A 22750-nucleotide genomic window follows, 5' to 3' on the forward strand; every position below is an offset into this window, starting at 1 on the left:
GTCTTTTAGTCAGTGCCACTGCCTTCAAGCCATACAACATGGCAGGCCTCACCACTGTCATGTAGATTTCTGTTTTTACTCACACAGCCTTCTAATACAAATCACTCCTGCCACTGTACACCCTGCCTGCACTCTCTTCTTCTCTCACGACCAAGAGACCCATAGACAAAATTAGAGAACTGGAAGGATGGCTGTGGCAGAAGTTGAATACATTTACACACAAGTAACATAAAAATATACAGTGACTGATGGTGAAAACTGAACCTGGATCCTCAGGACACACATTTCTTTGCAGCACTAACTCTATTGTGCCATAATGCTACACAAATTTATGCTTTTTCCTGAGCAAACAGTGCATATGCTATGGAATCTATCTATGGAACTAATTGTTCTCACAGTCAGTCTGGAATAATCTAATCATCATTGTCTTAATGAAGAGAGAATAGACTTTACTGCCCATCTAGCACCCCTCATAATATATGCCCCCTTGATCATTTAATGAGCATACCAAATATTGTATAGCACACATATCAACAAAATGTGTGTACCGAACAGCAGCAAGTCAATGAACAACCCATTTGTTTGACCTATAAGGAAATGAGCAGCACATTGTTAATTGCCCAGTTGATAGATTAGTGTAATTAAACACCAAAAGGGATTAATGAATGAGGTAAAGCACATAGGGGGAGAAAGGAGGGGGCTGATGTAATTATTATACAAATCTCCAGCATGAAAAAAACTGATTAGGCTGGTTCATCACTGGTTCTGACTTGATCTCTGGTTGGCTTGTTGTTTGCAGTTTGTGCATTGGTGTGGGTTTTCTTTTGGACAAACTGGTTTTCCTTTACTTTGCAAAAAGCATACCCATTGTTGAATTGGCTGGTATAAGATATAAAGTTGTGTAATCTCATTCAGTTGTATCCCTGCCTTTTGCTACATAACCAGGTAAATCAGTACCATGCAATTTAATTCATAAATACATCATAAATAAATGAATCTGAATTTAATGACCACTTTTTGACTGAAAAAGCCTTTTGGTAGTCTCAATCCCAGAAAACACTTTGGAATAAACTGAAAAATCAGTTGTGAGTCAGGCCTTCTTGTCCAAAATCAGTGCCAGATCCCACAAATGTTCTTTTGACTGAAAAGACATACACCGATCAGCCATAACATTAAAATCACCTCCTGGTTTCTACACACACTGTCCATTTTATCAGCTCCACTTACCATATAGGAGCACTTTACAGTTCTACAATTACTGACTGTAGTCCATCTATTTCTCTACATACCTTTTTAACCTGCTTTCACCCTGTTTTTCAATGGTCAGGACCCCCAACAGGACCACCACAGAGCAGGTATTATTTAGGTGGTGGATCATTCTCAGCACTGCAGTGACAATGACATGGTGGTGGTGTGTTAGTGTGTGTTGTACTGGTATGAGTAGATCAGACACAGCAGCGCTGCTGGAGCTATTAAATACAGTGTCCACTCACTGTCCACTCTATTAGACACTCCTACCCAATTGGGCCACCTTGTAAATGTAAAGTCAGAGACGATTGCTCACCTATTGCTGCAGATATTTTTGGTTGGTGTACTATTCTCAGTCCAGCAGTGACAGTGAGGTGTTTAAAAACTCCAGTAGGGCTGCTGTGTCTGATCCACTCATACCAGCACAACACACACTAACACACCATGTCCGTGTCATTACAGTGCTGAGAATCATCCACCACCTAAATAATACCTGCTCTGTGGTGGTCCTGTGGGGTTCCTGACCATTGAAGAACAGGGTGAAAGCAGGCTAAAAAAGTATGTAGAGAAACAGATGGACTACAGTTAGTAATTGTAGAACTACAACGTGCTTCTATATGGTAAGTGGAGCTGATAAAATAGACAGTGCGTGTAGAAACAAGGAGGTGGTCATAATGTTATTCTAATTTCTACAGACACACTCTAAATTTGTGATTTTTGGGCCATGTCTCTTGCTTAATATGGTCAAAATACTTTTGCTCATATAGTGTATTTGAATGACATAATGACATGACATTAAAAAAAAACTTGTAAGCCAAATGGACATTTAAATAACACCTAGATTAACTGTTGAATTTTGTTGAACATATTCATCAATATTAATTGATATTAATATACATGGTAAAGACCAGCTTTTACTCATACCAAGCAGTTGACTTTTTAATTGAAGGTTTGGACTTCAATGGTTTTCAATAATACTATTCTAATTCTACAACCCTAAATAAAATAAAAAAGTTGGGACAGTATGGAAAATGCAAATAAAATAAAAATGCAGTGTTCCTTACATTTAGTTTGACTTTTATTTGATTACAGACAGTTTGAACCCAAGATATTTCAAGTTTTATCTGCTCAACTTCATTTCATTTGTTAATATACCTCCATTCCTCCATTTCAGGCCTGCAACACATTCCAAAAGAGTTGGGATGGGGGCAATTTAGGGCTAGTAATGAAACTAAATAATCATGCGATTCCAAACAGGTGATTGTAATCATGGTTTGGTACAAAAGCAACATCCAGGAAAGGCTGAGTCTTTGATAAGCAACTATGGCCAGAGGATCTCCAGTTTGTCAACAAATGCATGAGAAAATTATTGAAATGTATGATGGCACTGCATCAAGAACCGCCACTCAACAATAACTGATATAACCACATGGGTGAGGGATTACTTTGGCAAAACCTTTGTCAAGCACTACAATACAGAGTTACATGCTCAAATGCCACTTAAAACTTTACTGTGCAAAAAAGAAGCCTTATTTTAACTATGTTCAGAAACAGCGTCGACTTCTCTGGGCTCAGAGGCATCTAGGATGGACCATCACACAGTAAAAATGTGTATAGTGGTCAGATAAATCAGCATTCCAGGTGTTTTTTGGAAAAAATGGACGCTGTGTGCTCCGGACCAAAGGCGAAAAGGACCATCCAGACTGTTATCGGCAACAAGTCCAAAAGCCTGTACTATTCCATTCATATTTTAACTAGTGACCTAGGATTATTTCAACCTTCTCTGGCTAGAGATAATGTAAAGCATAATTATTTTAGTGCACAAAAATTATTTATTTTAATAAGAGCCAGCTATGTATGGTGATTATAGATAGTCACACACATTAGGCAGTGCCAGCAATGAAACAAGGTTAGGGAGAGTTTAATGGTATGCAGATAAAAAGCAAATTCATGCACAGTAGAAATAATTTTGTATGCTAAAAATATCCTCTTATGAAGGTAAAACTGTGCTATTTGCTGCTTAAATATATTGTGGTGTAAAATAATAATGATGCATGAAAATCTTTATTTGTAACTGAATTCATTTCAGTCAAGTTTAGTCAGTGCATGAACAGCCAGTAAACTACTGAACTTTCAACATTTTATGACTATATTATGTTATAAAGGTGTGTGGATTAAGATGTAGTTAATGTAACATTATTATTTTTTATGATAATTTTATTATTTGCTTGTAAATTTAAACTACAGATTTGGGACAGTTGGAACGTTTTGTAAAATATGGTCCCATCTGACCACAGCAGACCTTTCAGGCCCAGAGAATGACGGCACTTCTGCTAAGAGCTGATGTATGGCTGTATTGATGTATTATATTTTTTAGTGTTACATGCATCAAAATACAACTAAGTTGTAACCTTCAATGTAATTCATTTGTACCCCATCACTTGAATAAAAATTCAAATACACAAATACACCGATCAGCCATAACATTATGACCACCTCCTTGTTTCTACACTCACTGTCCATTTAATCAGCTCCACTTACCATATAGAAGCACTTTGTAGTTTTACAATTACTGACTGTAGTCCATCTGTTTCTCTACATACTTTTTTAACCTGCTTTCACCCTGTTCTTCAATGGTCAGGACCACCACAGAGCAGGTGTTATTTAGGTGGTGGATCATTCTCAGCACTGCAGTGACACTGACATGGTGTTGGTTGTGCTGGTATGAGTGGATCAGACACAGCAGCATTGCTGGAGTTTTTAAATACTGTGTCCACTCACAGTCCACTCTATTAGACAATACTACTACCTAGTTGGTCCACCTTGTAGATGTAAAGTCAGAGATCATTGTTCATCTATTGCTGCTGTTTGAGTTGGTCCTCTTCTAAACCTTCATCAGTGGTCCCAGGACACTGCCCACGGGGCTCTGTTGGCTGAATATATTTTTGATTGGTGGACTATTCTCAATCCAGCAGGGACAGTGAGATGTTTAAAACACCTTCAGCATTGCACTAACACACCACCACCATGTCAGTGTCACTGCAGTGCTGAGAATGATCCACCACCCAAATAATACCTACTCTGTGGTGGTCCTGACTATTGAAGAACAGCATGAAAGGGGGCTAACAAAGCATGCAGAGAAACAGATGGACTACAGTCAGTAATTGTAGAACTACAAAGTGCTTCTATATGATAAGTGGAGCTGATAAAATGGACAGTAAGTGTAGAAAAAAGGAGGTGGTTTTATTGTTATGGTTGATTGGTGTAAATCACAGATTCTAGTTTTATTGCACTTTACAAAATGCCCCAATTAGCCAGGCTAGTGCTCAAGTACTACAATTATAAGCTGAGTGTGTAAGTACTGACAAGCCCTTCAACTTAATTGTCTCTTTTCAGTACAAGTTGTGAATACAGGAAAGTGTACTCAATTACTGACTGAATAGAAATAATAGATGGTAATAGATAAAATATTATTCAAGATGACATATTAATCAATGCAACTAATCAATAATTTCAAAATATGTTATGTGTATATACAATGGATTAAGTAAGTATTTAGACCCACAACTGTTCATTAGGGTTTAACATTTACATTCACAACATTTAGCTCACGCTTTTATCTAAAGCGATTTGGATGGGCTGCAGCAGGGACACTAACGAACATGTAAAGACCTGCCCTGATGCCACTCCAGTGTTGTTTTGGCTGTATGAAAGGTAAACTATATGAAAGGTGCAGTGCTTGGGGTTCTAGGTCAAAGAAATTTGTGATCAAGGATGCTAGGTTGCTGTTGTTCTGTCTTCTCGTGCCATTATCGGGTTTACTGACAGTGGAGGAGGTGTGTGCTGATGTCCTGTGAAAGCCCTCATGGCTCTGGTACCTCCTAGCTCTCTATTTTTTTCTTTCTTTTTCATCAATATTGCTTCAAATCTAAGGGTATCATTTGATTTGAAAAGCAATGTGGTAATAATCTTTTGTATCCTGTCCTTTTTAATCTGGTGCAAAATATTAAGAAAATATTGTAACAGTATTTGTTACTATTTCATGTCCCACAACACTTTATTTTCTTTTGTATAAATAGCATGTTCTTTAGGTGTTTTTTGACATTTAAAAATAAAAAAATGTCAGTTAAAATTTAAATCTCTTACCTTTGAAGTATTCCGACACTTTGTGTGATCAAAAGTATCCTGTTTGCTGTTATTATCCTTGAGATGTGTCTAGAAGTTGAGTTCAGTTGTTGTAAACTGAACTGATTAGACATAGTTTGAATAGGAACACACAGGAGTCTAAAAGGGCCGACAATTCACACTGCTTTGTCAGGACAAACACCAAGCCATGTTGTGCAAAGGTCCATCACTGGATCTCTAAATATAAATTGTGGCAATAGATAAATCAGTGCAAGTACCCGTACCCTCTTCTTCCACAGCCATGCCTTTGTAATGTGTGCAGCATGTGGTTTCTTGCTGAAAAATGCATGGACGTCCCTGGAAAAGATGACGTCTTGAAGGTAGCATATGTTGCTCTAAGATCTCAATGTACTTTTCTGCATTAATGCTGCCATCACAGAAGTGTAAATAACCTTTGCCAAGGGCACTGACACAGCCCCATACCATGACAGACCCTGGCTTTTGGACTTGTTGCTGATAACAGTCTGGATGGTCCTTTTCATCTTTGGTCCAGAGCACACAGAGTCCTTTTTTTCCAGACCTGGAATGCTGATTCTTCTGACCACAATACACGTTTCCACTGTGTGATGGTCCATCCTAGATGCCCCTAAGCCAAGAGAAGTCAACGCCGCTTCTGGACATGGTTAACATAAGGCTTCTTTTTTGCACAGTAACAGTAACACATTTGTGCATGTAACTCCGTATTGTAGTGCTTGGCAAAGGTTTGCCAAGATTCTATATTCTGGATTCTATAATACTTATAGAAAACAAAGGGAATTTCAAAATTGCTTAATTTATATACTGCTTAGAACAATGGAAAACTTAAGTAATTCCTGGATCATATAGACAAGGGGAAACACACACACAGAACAAGAAGCAGGAAGACCAAGGACAAACAAACTAAGCAGACAGGTAGACAAGATAACATGGACATACTACACTGTCCATTTACTAATGCTAATTGATAATGTTAACTACATGGAAACAAAAATGAGGTTCCTAACTAACCTAATCTGTTTCCACCAAACAGGAAAAAGGTATTAATTCCTATGCTATGATAATGCTAACGATAAAGAAACTGGAAAGAGGTCCCATGCCAGCAGTTCTGGGGAGCTGACTGTATGCTTTAATAGTATACCACCTGGATGTGCTGGCAAAACTTCAGGAAGACCACCTGGACATGATGAAGAGACCTCTGGAGAGCCAATCAGAGATGGTGTCAAGGACCCTGTAGAGCTGGCAGGAGATGCAGTCAAGGACCATGGAGAGTTCATGCTAAGGACCATGCAGAGTAGGCTGGAGTCGACGGCGAGAACAAGAGGCTGTCTGAGACCAAAAAAGGGAACGGCAAGGGAGACAAGGGACTGGCTGAAACCAGAGAAGGAGCCAAGGGGTCGACTGAGACTGGCAAGGGAGCCAGGGGACCAGTGGAACAGTCAGCTTAGCAAGGGCAGTGTGGGGGACCAAGGGGGTCAGAAGATCAATAAGCGGTAATAAGGATAAATGACTTTTCCCATTGAGCAATAGAAACTGGACAATGTCCCTCCCCAGTAGGCACACAAAGCCAGGGGTCGGCCCTTGCAGACACATAAAACCGGACATCATCCTAAGCAGACACATGAAGCCAAGCATCATCCCCAGCAAACACATGAAGCTGGGTGTCATTCCCAGTAGACACATGAAGCCAAGCGACATCTCCAGCAGACACTGGAGATTGGGTAAGGCAACTTCACCAATTTTGTAAGGGTTCTTCCCAGGAAACCATACCTTTAATAGTTCCTCAAGGTTTTTTGACCCTGACTTGCCGGGTGGCACGGTGGCTCGGTGGGTCGCCTCACAGCAAGAAGGTCCTGGGTTCGATCCCCAGGTGGGGCGGTCTGGGTCCTTTCTGTGTGGAGTTTGCATGTTCCCCCTGTGTCTGCGTGGGTTTCCTCCGGGAGCTCCGGTTTCCTCCCACAGTCCAAAGACATGCAAGTGAGGTGAATTGGAGATACAAAATTGTCCATGACTGAGTTCGATATAACCTTGTGAACTGAAGAACCTTGTGTAATGAGTAACTACCGTTCCTGTCATGAATGTAACCAAAGTGTAAAAATGTGACGTTAAAATTCCAATAAACAAACAAACAAGACCCTGACTTGCCATACCAGCTCTGCCCAGTGATGGGCTAAACAAGACAGGCATGACAGGTTAAAAATACCTTCTCTGTCTTTGTAGGTTTAGGATCACAGGTATAAATTACACTGGAAAAGGAAGCCACCTACATACTGTTCACTACCGTCAAATGGGGGTGGCAGTCCGAGTGGGCAGGTCTGAAAAGCTGGAAGAGTAAGCAGAACACAGTTGCATAGATATAAAAACATACTATGCAAACATATAAACATAACTATGCATAAGGGCTAGAGAATACAGATGACACTACAAAACAAAATGCAAAGGAAACTCAGACAATTTGAAGACTAGCAACCAATCAATAACTCAGATAGTATTTAGACAATTCTTGGATTCTATAACACTTAGATTATATAACATACATTATATGCTTAATTATATATTTCTTAGAACAACAACAGAAAACTTAAGTAATTTAAGAACATATATACTAGTGACAAACACATAAGGAATAAGAAAAAAGGAAGACCAACATTAAGTTGAATTAGTTGAACTAGACATAACATTATGACCACTGACAGGTCAAGTGAATAACACTGATTATCTCTTCATCACGGCACCTGTTAGTGGGTGGGATATATTAGGCAGCAAGTGAACATTTTATCCTCAAAGTTGATGTGTTAGAAGCAGGAAAAATGGATATGAGGATATGAACGAGTTTAACAAGGGCCAAATTGTGATAGCTAAACGACTGGGTCAGAGCATCTCCAACACTGCAGCTCTTTTGGGGTGTTCCCAGTCTGCAGTGGTCAGTATCTATCAAAAGTGGTCCAAGGAAGGAACAGTGGTAAACCGGCAACAGGGTCATGTGCGGCCAAGGCTCATTGATGCATGTGGGGAGTGAAGGCTGGCCCGTGTGGTCCGATCCAACAGACGAGCTACTGTAGTTCGAATTGCTGAAGAAGTTAATGCTGGGTCTGATAGAAAGGTGTCAGAATACACAGTGCATCGCAGTTTGTTGCAAATGGGACTGCATAGGCGCAGACCAGTCAGGGTGCCCGGAAGCGCCAACAATGGGCACATGAGCATCAGAACTGGACCACGGAGCAATGTTAGACGGTGGCCTGGTCTGATGCATGGAGGCCCCACCTCACAACTTACAGGAGTTAAAGGATCTGCTGCTAACATCTTGGTGCCAGATACCACAGCACAACTTCAGGGGTCTAGTGGAGTCCATGCCTCGATGGGTCAAGGGGGACTAACACAATATTAAGAAGGTGGTCATAATGTTATGCATGATCAGTGTAAATAACATTATCGGGGGTAGTCTGCTACAAGTGACATGAGACAGGAGCAATAAAGAAAGCAGACCCATCTGTCAGCTGAGGGAAAAAAAACAGGATTATAAAACAATGAAAAAACAAATTGTGGCTGTGCTCAGAATTAACTAATCACATTCAAACGTATTAGTTAGTACACACCTCACATCACCTCACTTTGTAGTTATCACTTTACAATGGTAGGCTGTACAGATGGGTCAGCTTTCTCCATTGCCCTCTGTCTCAGGTCATTTATGTTGTGATGCTGTCAATTAAACTTATTCTTGGTCTTCCTTGTCTTCCTTCCAATCTTCCTCAAGTCCTGGCATAACGCTGCCTTCAATGTTGTTATGTGGATGCCTCATCATCGTAACTTGCATGACTTTATGTGGTTCAGTAGTTTCTTTTCTGTTCTGGCCATCTTGTAAAATTGTTTATCTTCGTCCAGGGATTTTCAGATTTCAGTTTTCTGATGCACTCGTTCTCAAAAGCCTGAGTGTGTCTTCTCCTTTCTCCAGTGTCCAGGCATCACATCCCATATGTGGCTACTGGCCAGACCAAGGCTTTCATCTATACAAAAAAATTCTAAGGCATATACAGTGTATCACAAAAGTGAGTACACCCCTCACATTTCTGCAAATATTTTATTATATCTTTTCATGGGACAACACTATAGAAATAAAACTTGGATATAACTTAGAGTAGTCAGTGTACAACTTGTATAGCAGTGTAGATTTACTGTCTTCTGAAAATAACTCAACACATAGCCATTAATGTCTAAATGGCTGGCAACATAAGTGAGTACACCCCACAGTGAACATGTCCAAATTGTGCCCAAAGTGTCAATATTTTGTGTGACAACCATTATTATCCAGCACTGCCTTAACCCTCCTGGGCATGGAATTCACCAAAGCTGCACAGGTTGCTACTGGAATCCTCTTCCACTCCTCCATGATGACATCACGGAGCTGGTGGATGTTAGACACCTTGAACTCCTCCACCTTCCACTTGAGGATGCGCCACAGGTGCTCAATTGGGTTTAGTCCATCACCTTTACCTTCAGCTTCCTCAGCAAGGCAGTTGTCATCTTGGAGGTTGTGTTTGGGGTCGTTATCCTGTTGGAAAGTTTTCGAAGGGAGGGGATCATGCTCTGTTTCAGAATGTCACAGTACATGTTGGAATTCATGTTTCCCTCAATGAACTGCAGCTCCCCAGTGCCAGCAACACTCATGCAGCCCAAGACCATGATGCTACCACCACCATGCTTGACTGTAGGCAAGATACAGTTGTCTTGGTACTTCTCACCAGGGCGCCGCCACACATGCTGGACACCATCTGAGCCAGACAAGTTTATCTTGGTCTCATCAGACCACAGGGCATTCCAGTAATCCATGTTCTTGGACTGCTTGTCTTCAGCAAACTGTTTGCGGGCTTTCTTGTGCGTCAGCTTCCTTCTGGGATGACGACCATGCAGACTGAGTTGATGCAGTGTGCGGTGTATGGTCTGAGCACTGACAGGCTGACCTCCCACGTCTTCAACCTCTGCAGCAATGCTGGCAGCACTCATGTGTCTATTTTTTAAAGCCAACCTCTGGATATGATGCCGAACACGTGGACTCAACTTCTTTGGTCGACCCTGGCGAAGCCTGTTCCGAGTGGAACCTGTCCTGGAAAACCGCTGTATGACCTTGGCCACCATGCTGTAGCTCAGTTTCAGGGTGTTAGCAATCTTCTTATAGCCCAGGCCATCTTTGTGGAGAGCAACAATTCCATTTCTCACATCCTCAGAGAGTTCTTTGCCATGAGGTGCCATGTTGAATATCCAGTGGCCAGTATGAGAGAATACTGGCCAATACCCAAAACACCAAATTTAACAGCCGTGCTCCCCATTTACACCTGGGACCTTGACACATGACACCAGGGAGGGACAACGACACATTTGGGCACAATTTGGACATGTTCACTGTGGGGTGTACTCACTTATGTTGCCAGCTATTTAGACATTAATGGCTGTGTGTTGAGTTATTTTCAGAAGACAGTAAATCTACACTGCTATACAAGCTGTACACTGACTACTCTAAATTATATCCAAGTTTCATGTCTATAGTGTTGTCCCATGAAAAGATATAATGAAATATTTGCAGAAATGTGAGGGGTGTACTCACTTTTGTGATACACTGTACATATATATATATATATATATACTGTATATATATATATATACAGTATATACAGTATATATATATATACAGTATATATATACCACGAAACACAGTGAGGACCGTCAACAAGTAAACAAAATCTGGCACAACTGTGACATTAACAAGAACTGGACGCCCCTCAAAACTGACAAGAAAAAAACTGGTCCAGAAGGCTGCCAAAACGCCTACATCAACATTAAAGGAGCTGCAGAAATGTTTGGCATGTACTGGTTGTATACTACATGTGACAAAAATTTCCCATATTTGTCAAGAGTCTGGGCTGTCAGGCAGGGTGGCAAGATGGCATTTACTCTCAAAGCCTGGCAACATTTTGCAAAAAATAATAATAATAAAATAAATCATAATAACAATAAAATAACTATATCAAGTCTGCCAAAAGCATATGGAAAATGTGGTTTGGTCTTATGAGGCTAGGGTTAAACTTTTTGGCCATAAATCCGAAGGATATGTTTTGCACAACACTGCACATCACCAAAATAATACCATACACACAGTAAAGCATGGTGGTGGCAGCATAATGCTTCAGGGCTGTTTTTAGCTGGAGCTTGTGCTTTAGTCTAGGTAAAGGGAATTAAGAGCAGTTGCAAATATCAGTCAATTGAGGCACAACATTTTCAGGCCTCTGGAATTGCCCAGCTAAAGCCCAGACCTGAATCCAGACTGAAACTCTGTGAGGGGACCTGAAAAGGGCTGTACACAAAGAAATGGCCTTGTAGTATGGCAGATTTGGAGCATTTTGCAAGGAAGAGTGGGCAAAGACTGCAAATATGTATGTAATCATTTTGTTTCAGGTTTCATTTAGCCACAAAAACACTGAAGAAGTTGGGCGCAAATGTTTGGTTTTAAGGATTCAGTCTTACAGTCGGTGTTGCAATTTATTCCAAAGGCTTTGGATGAACTCAGGCGTCATTGCAGGTCAGCTAAGAGCTACACCATACATGACAATAATGAATGTAGAATGTCATAGTTGTGGAATTACATTTCCTTCCTTGAAATGCCCACGCTCAAGCTCAAACCAGCTGTTTGCCCATAAATCCATAAAGCTGCCAACAAACCGCTTTTGTCTTGTTGTTATTTCAAGAAGACTGTAAATGTGTTAGGTACAAATGTATACAGACACAATACAAAATATTGTAAGAAAGCCTGCCCAGAACAACTGGGGGCTATATTACTAAAATAAATCAGGTATCTATATCCTTGAGTTCAAATTAGATGTAAGCCGCTCAGGTGGCGCAGCGGTAAAAAGACACGCTGCAACCAGAGCTGGATTCTGAGTACATCGTTTCGAATCCAGCTCTGTCTCCCCGGTTCGAGGCTGGGCGGCTGTATGAGCAACGATTGGCCGGTGGCTCAGTTGGGGGGTGGGACAAAGAACCGGATGTGGGTCTCTCTCTGTCAGAATGCGATTACGACCTCTGCCGGCTGATTATAGGCGCCTGCACAAGATATGAGGAAGAGTGCCCTTAGGGTGGGTCTCTCCACATGCAACGCTAGGTGGTGCCAAACTCATCAATGTGTGGGTGGCAAAAATGCATCCGGCTGCTGCTCATGTTTCGGAGGGGATATGGGTTAGCTTCGATCTCCTCTGTCAGGGCAGGGTTCGGCATGGACAGAGAGGAAGCACGATGCAAATTGAACAATTGGATGCGCTAAAGGGGGAGAAAAAGGGAAAAAAACAAAAATAAATAAAAGATGTAATAGAACACTTAACTCACTAAACTACTAGTCCACCAATCCATGAATGAATTCATTTTTATTTAGTTTTTTTTATTTCAATAAAAAAATTAACTTGTATTGCAGACATGATTCATTACACACCGACCAGGCATAACATTATGACCACCTTTCTAATATTGTGTTGGTCTCCCCTTTGCTGCCAAAACAGCCCTGACCCGTCGAGGCATGGACTTCACCACACCCCTGAAGGTGTGCTGTGGTATCTGGCACCAAGATGTTAGCAGCAGATCCTTTAACTCCTCTAAGTTGTGAGGTGGGGCCTTTATGGATCGGACTTGTTTGTCCAGCACATCCCACAGATGCTCGATTGGATTGAGATCTGAGGAATTTGGAGGCCAAGTCAACACCTTAAACCATCGTTGTTGTACTCCCCAAACCATTCCTGAACCATTTTTGCTTTGTGGCAGGGTGCATTATCCTGCTGAAAGAGGCCACAGCCATCAGGGCTGTTTCCATGAAAGGGTGTACATGGTCTGCAACAATGCTTAGGTGGGTGGTACGTGTCAAAGTAACATCCACATGGATGGCAGGACCTAAGGTTTCCCAGCAGAACATTGCCCAAAGCATTACACTGCTTCTGCCAGCTTGCCTTCTTCCCAGAGTGCATCCTGGTGCCATGTGTTCCCCAGGTACACAGCGCACACACACCCGGCCATCAAAGTGATGTAAAAGAATACGTGATCAGACCAGGCCACCTTCTTCCATTGCTCCGTGGTCCAGTTCCAATGCTCAGATGCCCATTGTTGGCACTGTGGCAGTGGACAGGGGTCAGTATGGGCATCCTGACTGGTCTGCGGCTATGCAGCCCCATACACAGCAAACTGTGATGCATTGTGTATTCTGACACCTTTCTATCAGAACCAGCATTAACTTCTACAGCAATTTGGACCACATGGGCCAGTTTACGCTCCCCATTTGCATCAATGAGCCTTGGCCGCCCATGACCCTGTCGCCGGTTTACCACTGTTCCTTCCTTGGACCACTTTTGATAGATACCGACCACTGCTGGGAACACTCCACAAGAGCTGCAGTTTTGGAGATGCTCTGACCCCACTAACAGGTGCCGTGATGAAGAGATAATCAGTGTTATTCACTTCACCTGTCAGTGGTCATAATGTTATGCCTAGTCGGAACAGAACTGTGATGACTATGGCTAACTATGTAGCAGCGCAGATAACATGTAAATGTTTTTATTGGCAGCTGTCAGCATGAGGCCATCACAGTTGTGCCCCACAGCTTATTATTGAAAGAGTGTTGAACATAAGCACATGTGTTTTAAACTTCTCACATGATTACATGAAGGCTAGGGGCTGGCCCCACACAGTCATACTAAGATTATATATATATATATAATATTCATATTATATTCATATTATATTATATTCAGTGGTACCTTGAAACTCAACCTCAATTGGTTCTGGGACTGGCGTTGAGTATAAAAGGCGTTGAGTCCAATAAGGATGTATGGGAAACCTGTTAATGTTTTCCATTGTCCCGTGGACTTCCATTTATGTGGAGCTTTCAGAGTGAATCTGACGGTTATCCACAGTATCCTAGTCCAGAATTAGAACAAAAACCAGCAAAAGATGTGATATGATGTCTCATTTGCTCCAGTGTGCTCCTGTGTGCCACACCCCCCTCTCCGTGAGCACACACTGAGTCTCCTGCCACGCCTCACTCCTGATTGGCTCCCTGAGCTAATCAGCCCCAGCTGCTCCCAATCAGGGGCCATTTAAAAGGAGAGCTGGAAAACAGGCTGACGGGGATTATTTGGACTGGACTTTGTTTGACTTTTGTTTGACTGTTTAGCATTAGCATTAGCATTAGCATTAGCATTAGCATTAGCATTAGCATTAGCATTAGCATTAGCATTAGCATTTAGATTGGCAGATTGGCAGATTGGCAGATTTCTGTACTTTGGTTTGTTCTTTGCTCCGTGTGCCTTGTCCCATGTGCCCTGCTTCTTGTGCCTTGCTTCTTGCCGTATCATCCGGTCTGTATATTTGGTTTGTTTGTTTGTTTTCTATACCTAGTTTGTGTTAGCCTGTTTAGCCTCAGTTAGCCTTAGTAAGCCTGTTTATTCCTTGTTTAACTGTGTTTAGTTTGGTTTCGCTTTATTTGTTCTGTTATGTCTTGTTATTAATAAATGTTCATTTGGTTTTTTCACATCTCTGTGTGTGTGTCCGCCCTCCTTGTTTCAGCCTTGGCCCCTTGTGACATAATAATCCCCCTCCTGGAGGACACAGCGAGATGTCGGTCACCAATAGATTCCCTGCGTTTGACTCCATGTGGTTCCATCAGACCTTCACACTTAGTAAGCCAGCTCCCTATGATGGAAGCGACTCATGTGTCGGCGGCTTCCTTCTTCAGAGCCGGCTCTATTTGCAGCACCTTCGTGACCCTCAGCCCACTGAAAAACAGCAAGTATTGTTTATGATGTCTCGGCTGAGTGGTGCAGCTCGCAGATGGGCTAGGAAGCTCTGGTCTGAGAAGGGAGCTGAGCTGAACTCTGTGCAAGAGTTTGAGGGCCTCATGCGAGCTCAATTTTCAGGTGAAGAACCTTACGGGTTTGGTGTGGGGAAGGTTACCCAACCTCCCGTACCCTTTGGAGACACTTCACGCAGCAAAGCGCCCACTGCAGCTTATACCCGGCATCCAGTGCCCACTAGGGAGGTTACATTTCCCCGGGTGCCCACTGCTGATGTGGTCCGGGTGCCAGTGCCCGCTTCTAATGCTCGTGAGTGTCCCACATCCATGTTAGGAGCCAGTCAGGATCCTTTGTTTAGTCCTGCTCCTTGTAATGACCCCAAAGGCTCCAGGGGTCCTCCTGTTTATTTGCCGGCTCCAGTTCCGTGTACTCAAATTTGGGTCAGTCCTAGGCCGGTTCCGTCTGTTTCCTTGACTCATAGTCAGTCTACGTCTTTGTCTAAGAAAGTCTATGGCCGTACCCTGTCAGTTCAGTCCGTGTCATGTTCGCCAGTCCAAGTCTGTCCTGTGTCTAAGTCAGGTTCAGTAAGTCCTAGTTTGTCTGGTCATGCTTATTCAGTCAATCATGCTGTCATGTCTTGTCTGTCTGTCCAAGGCCGTCATGTCTCTAAGTCAGGTTCCATGAGTTCTAGTTTGTCTAGTCCTGTTCCGTGTTCATCTGTCTCTGTCAGTTCTAGGTGTCAGTCAGCAGGTCAGGGTTTCAAAAATGGTCTCTTTGTACATTTGGGCCCTCCTGCCACCCAGACAGAGTCGAACAGTTCCAAGTCCTCTCCAGTTCTGTTTCCTGTCAAAGTTCCAAGCTGTATGTTCCAGCCTGAAAAGTTCAAGCCACAGTCTACTACAGACAATTCTCCTTCAGCTCTGCTGCTACCGCCACCAGGTTCCCAGCAGCTGATTCAAGAAACCTCTTCAGGTTCCAAGCAGCAGATTCAAGAAACCTCACCAGGTTCCAAGCAGCTGATTCAAAACGAATCTTCAGGTTCCAAGCAGCTGATTCAAAACGAATCTTCAGGTTCCAAGCAACTGATTCAAGACGAATCTTCAGGTTCCAAGCAACTGATTCAAGACACATCTTCAGGTTCCAAGCAACTGATTCAAGACGAATCTTCAGGTTCCAAGCAGCTGATTCACAAAGCTTCTTCAGGTTCCAAGCAGCTGATTCAAGATTAATCTTCAGATTCCAAGCAGCTGATTCATGAAGCCTCTTCAGGTTCCAAGCAGCTGATTCAAGACATCCCTCCAGGGTTCAAGCAGCTGTTTCGAGATGTCCCTCCAGGGTTCAAGCAGCTGATTCAAGACGTCCCTCCAGGGTTCAAGCAGCTGATTCAAGACGTCCCTCCAGGGTTCAAGCAGCTGATTCAAGACGTCCCTCCAGAGTCTAAGCATCTGATTCAAGAACTGTCTCCAGTGTTTTCGCAGCTGATGCTGGACGCCTCTCCAGGGTCCTCGCAGCTGGTTAATGATGTTTCTCCAGTGTTTTCGCAGCTGACTCCGGACGTCTCTTCTCAAGGGTCCTCGCAGCTGACTCCGGACGCCTCTTCTCAAGGGTCCTCGCAGCTGACTCCGGACGCCTCTTCTCAAGGGTCCTCGCAGCTGACTCCGGACGCCTCTTCTCAAGGGTCCTCGCAGCTGAGTGATGTTTCTCCAGTGTTTTCGCAGTTGACTTCAGATGCCTCTCCAGGGTCCTTGCAGCTGAGTGATGTTTCTCCAGTGTTTTCGCAGTTGACTTTGGACGCCTCTCCAGGGTCCTTGCAGCTGATTCAAGGAGTTTCTCAAGGATTTTTGCAGCTGACTTCGGACGCCTCTCCAGGGTCCTCACAGCTGACTCAAGGAGTTTCTCAAGGGTTTTTGCAGCTGATTAAGGACGTTTCTCCAGTGTTTTCGCAGCTTATTTCGGATGCCTCTTCTCAAGGGTCCTCGCAGCTGACTCCGGACGCCTCTTCTCAAGGGTCCTCGCAGCTGACTCCGGACGCCTCTTCTCAAGGGTCCTCGCAGCTGACTCCGGACGCCTCTTCTCAAGGGTCCCCGCAGCTGACTCCAGACGCCTCTTCTCAAGGGTCCTCGCAGCTGACTCCGGACGCCTCTTCTCAAGGGTCCTCGCAGCTGACTCCCGAAGCCTCTTTGCCAGGCTCCACGCAGCTGACTCCCGAGGCCTCTTTGCCGGGCTCCACGCAGCTTTCTCCCGAAGCCTCTTCGCCAGGCTCCACGCAGCTGTCTCCCGAAGCCGCTTCGCCAGGCTCCACGCAGCTGGCTTCTGTTCCCGAGTTGGCGCCCCCTGACGGCACTTCTGTTTCCTTGTTGGCGCCCCCTGACAGCGCTTCTGTTCCCGAGTCGGCGCCTCGGATGGCGCTTCTGCTCTCAGGACGGCACCTCCAGAAGGTGCTTCTGAAGTCTCGTTGGCGCCCCAGATGGCGCTTTTGCTCTCAAGTCGGCACCCCCATTGGCGCTTCTGTTCCTGAGTTGGCGCCCCCCGATGGCGCTTCTGTTCCTGAGTTGGCGCCCCACGATGGCGCTTCTGTTTCCATGTTGGCGCTTCCCGACGGCGCTTCTGTTCCTGAGTTGGCGCCCCCCGACGGCGCTTCTGTTCCTGAGTTGGCGCCCCCCGATGGCGCTTTTGGTCTCTTGTCGGCGCCTCCCGATGGCACTTTTGGTCTCTCGTCGGCGCCCCCCGACGGCACTCCTGTTCCTGAGTTGGCGCCCCCTGATGGCGCCCCTGTTCCTGAGTCGGCAGCCCGTGTTACAGCGCTTTTATCAAGACTGCCTCAGGACATTCTAAATGACTTTGAATTTGCCCCTCAGGGACCAGGACCTCCTCATTTTTGTTTTTGTTTTGGAAGGCACTCCAGGAGTAGTGCCTTCAGGAGGGGGCATATGTCACATTTGCTCCAGTGTGCTCCTGTGTGCCACTCCCCCCTCTCCGTGAGCACACACTGAGTCTCCTGCCACGCCTCACTCCTGATTGAGACAATGTTCATTGTAAAAATCGCTATACAAATAAAATTGACTTGACTTGAGTTAACAGTCCTCCTGACTTCAAGACAAAGGTGTTTATTTGTACACTTTAAGCAGCTAGATTTATGCACCTCTTTATTTTTTTTTATATATATTTTTTTACATACAAATAAAAGTGACTTATAGTGACTTAAAACTATAACATTATTATATATATATATATATATATATATATATATATATATATATATATATATATATATATATATACATATACAGTGTATCACAAAAGTGAGTACACCCCTCACATTTCTGCAGATATTTAAGTATATCTTTTCATGGGACAACACTGACAAAATGACACTTTGACACAATGAAAAGTATTCTGTGTGCAGCTTATATAACAGTGTAAATTTATTCTTCCCTCAAAATAACTCAATATACAGCCATTAATGTCTAAACCACCGGCAACAAAAGTGAGTACACCCCTTAGTGAAAGTTCCTGAAGTGTCAATATTTTGTGTGGCCACCATTATTTCCCAGAACTGCCTTAACTCTCCTGGGCATGGAGTTTACCAGAGCTTCACAGGTTGCCACTGGAATGCTTTTCCACTCCTCCATGACGACATCACGGAGCTGGCGGATATTCGAGACTTTGCGCTCCTCCACCTTCCGCTTGAGGATGCCCCAAAGATGTTCTATTGGGTTTAGGTCTGGAGACATGCTTGGCCAGTCCATCACCTTTACCCTCAGCCTCTTCAATAAAGCAGTGGTCGTCTTAGAGGTGTGTTTGGGGTCATTATCATGCTGGAACACTGCCCTGCGACCCAGTTTCCGGAGGGAGGGGATCATGCTCTGCTTCAGTATTTCACAGTACATATTGGAGTTCATGTGTCCCTCAATTAAATGTAACTCCCCAACACCTGCTGCACTCATGCAGCCCCAGACCATGGCATTCCCACCACCATGTTTGACTGTAGGCATGACACACTTATACTCCTCACCTGATTGCCGCCACACATGCTTGAGACCATCTGAACCAAACAAATTAATCTTGGTCTCATCAGACCATAGGACATGGTTCCAGTAATCCATGTCCTTTGTTGACATGTCTTCAGCAAACTGTTTGCGGCCTTTCTTGTGTAGAGACTTCAGAAGAGGCTTCCTTCTGGGGTGACAGCCATGCAGACCAATTTGATGTAGTGTGCGGTCTATGGTCTGAGCACTGACAGGCTGACCCCCCACCTTTTCAATCTCTGCAGCAATGCTGACAGCACTCCTGCGCCTATCTTTCAAAGACAGCAGTTGGATGTGACGCTGAGCACGTGCACTCAGCTTCTTTGGACGACCAACGCGAGGTCTGTTCTGAGTGGACCCTGCTCTTTTAAAATGCTGGATGATCTTGGCCACTGTGCTGCAGCTCAGTTTCAGGGTGTTGGCAATCTTCTTGTAGCCTTGGCCATCTTCATGTAGTGCAACAATTTGTCTTTTAGGATCCTCAGAGAGTTCTTTGCCATGAGGTGCCATGTTGGAACTTTCAGTGACCAGTTTGAGAGAGTGTGAGAGCTGTACCACTAAATTGAACACACCTGCTCCCTATGCACACCTGAGACCTAGTAACACTAACAAATCACATGACATTTTGGAGGGAAAATGACAAGCAGTGCTCAATTTGGACATTTAGGGGTGTAGTCTCTTAGGGTTGTACTCACTTTTGTTGCCGGTGGTTTAGACATTAATGGCTGTATATTAAGTTATTTTGAGGGAAGAATAAATTTACACTGTTATATAAGCTGCACACAGACTACTTTTCATTGTGTCAAAGTGTCATTTTGTCAGTGTTGTCCCATGAAAAGATATACTTAAATATCTGCAGAAATGTGAGGGGTGTACTCACTTTTGTGATACACTGTATATTATTTACTAATTATTCATTATTTTTAAAAGAAAATAAGGCTCAATGTTATCATTATTTAAAAAGACTGTAAAAGTTATAAGTATTATTATTATTATTATTATTAATATTATTACTAGATTTTATTAAAATTAACCAGCCTTTTTTCTTTTCTTTATTAAAGTATATTTTCTGAATTTTGTCAAACTCTCTGAGTAAGAAATTGAAAAAAAAAAAGAAATATCTTCTGTATGTTGTGTGTCTTACTGGGCGTTTTTGAGGTCTGATCAAAGCTGTGATCAAAGCTTATAGATGTTTCAGCTTTGATAAAAAATTTTTGAGCTTTCTAAAACTATCATTCTGAACCACCTGGGGATTGCGCAGTTTTTTCAATATGATGCTAAAGTTTATAATCTATTATTTAACTATTTCTATTGTTGAACTTACAATGTATACTCTAATTTTGAACTCACAATTAATGCTCCGTTATTAAACATACATTGATAAGCCAACATTAGGTCTACCCCCAAAATGCACATAGTAATGTCTATTTTGTAACAATTGTGTTCAAGGATATATAGAATATTTGGTTAATGTAGCTACTTGTAATACACATGTTGAATGCAGCAAAAAATACCAAAATGCAAATAAAGACCAAAATGACTTTGATAAAGGCCAAATTTTTATGGCCAGATGACTGGATCTCCTACATATCAAATAGTGCTCAAAAGAAAACCATGGTTAAAACCCACCAACAGCAGGCCAAGGAGGATTTCATTTAAATTGTTCTCCAGGCCAGCGGTCACCAACCTTTTTTGCACCACGGACCGGTTTTATATGAAATATAATTTCACGGAATGGCGGGGGCGGGGGGATTTCAAATAGAGTAACTATAAAATGGAAAATCAGCTTTTTTTTGCTGCAACTAGACGCTGCTCCCACCTAGTGGTGATTGAGGACAATAACACCCAAAGAGTATTGAAAATTACATTGCTTGTGTAGCGATCTCTAATTATTTATTCTTTCTGTGCGGCCCGGTAATAAGTGGTTGGGGACCACTGCTCCAGGCCATCCGAAGAGTCCCTGCTGAGTCTTGTTCTTCTCAAGGTTTCTTCCTGTAATTTAAGTTTTTTTTTCCTTGCCACGGTCGCCCTCGGCTTGCTGAACAGGGGTTTTTGGTCTGTCGGTCATGGATTCTGTAAAGTTGCTTTGAGACAATGTTCATTGTAAAAAGCGCTATACAAATAAATTTACATTTACTTGACTTTACATTTCATGAACTGACAGGTTGTTTTGCAGGCAAATTAATTGATGTGAAAAAACACGAATGCTTTGGCATCTGGTATGGACTAACATAAACCCTATTATTATTATTATTATTTATTGTTGTTGTTGGAAACAATACTATGTTGCACATATTATAATTGTGCATTAAATGCAATTATTTCCTCGGCACACACATCTCCCAGGACTTTACATGGACTGCCAACACCACCTCTCTGGTGAAAAAAGCATGGAAGCGACACTTCGGAAAGCCAACCTGTCCAAGCAGCTACTGGTGTCCTTCTATCGCAGCACTGTGGAAAGCATACTCACCCATGACATTCTGGTGTGGTATGCCAGCTGCTCTGAGGCTGACAAGAAGGAGAATCATCAAATTAGCTCAGAGAACCATCAACACTCAGCTGCATTCACTAGAGAACATTTACAGAATCCGATGCCTGCGCTGGGCCACAAACATCATTAAGGACCATTTCACCCTTGTTGCAACCTGTTCTCCTTGTTGCCCTCTGGTAGGCGCTATAGGAGTATCAAGGCCCGCACTTCCAGACTCCTGAAAAGCTTTTACCCCTCCGCCATAAAAAACTTTGCATCCTAGTAAATAATGTGCAATTTATAGGGACTGTGCAATAACTCTCTTCTTTTTTTCTTTAAAGTTCTTTAAAGCCCACATGTGTATTTTTGTATCTAGATGTGTATATGTTCATTTGTAAATTGAGGCTGCAATTTCCTTTGGGATCAATAAAGTCTATCTTATCCTATATATATATGCAATGACAATAAAGGCATTCTATTCTATTAATACCATTAATAGTATTTGCTCCCTGAAAGCAATAAATGAGCTCAGGGGGAAATGGAGGAATCAGAAAGTTGCAATTCCAATCATCTATAAAGACCCACCTGGGAAATCTTTGAAAGCCTTAGATCTGAAGAGTACTAGCATTGCCCTCACATGTATGATTTATTTTAATGTAACACACACCTAGCATGTATCTGTGAAAAGCTGTATCCAGAGCAAAGCCCATGTAATTAATTCAAATGGAAAAGTGTCATCTATGACAAATGTACAAGTCCAACATCTACTTTAGAAAAGTATTTTATATTATATTTGGGTAGTTTATTACGTGTTAACCACACATATTTCATTTTAAATTAATTAAAATAAAATCATATTTAGTGAATTGGCTTCTAAAACATATTACTCATTAATGTACAGTCAACTCCCGAGTGCTGTGTACCCTTTAAAGCAGTTGTATAAAACAGACATTACATACAATGCTTCAAGCAGCTGCATAAACTACACTGATCCGCCATAACATTAAAACAACCTCCTT

The sequence above is a fragment of the Trichomycterus rosablanca genome, chromosome 1, assembly GCF_030014385.1.
Source record: "Trichomycterus rosablanca isolate fTriRos1 chromosome 1, fTriRos1.hap1, whole genome shotgun sequence".
Classification (NCBI taxonomy): Eukaryota; Metazoa; Chordata; class Actinopteri; order Siluriformes; family Trichomycteridae; genus Trichomycterus; species Trichomycterus rosablanca.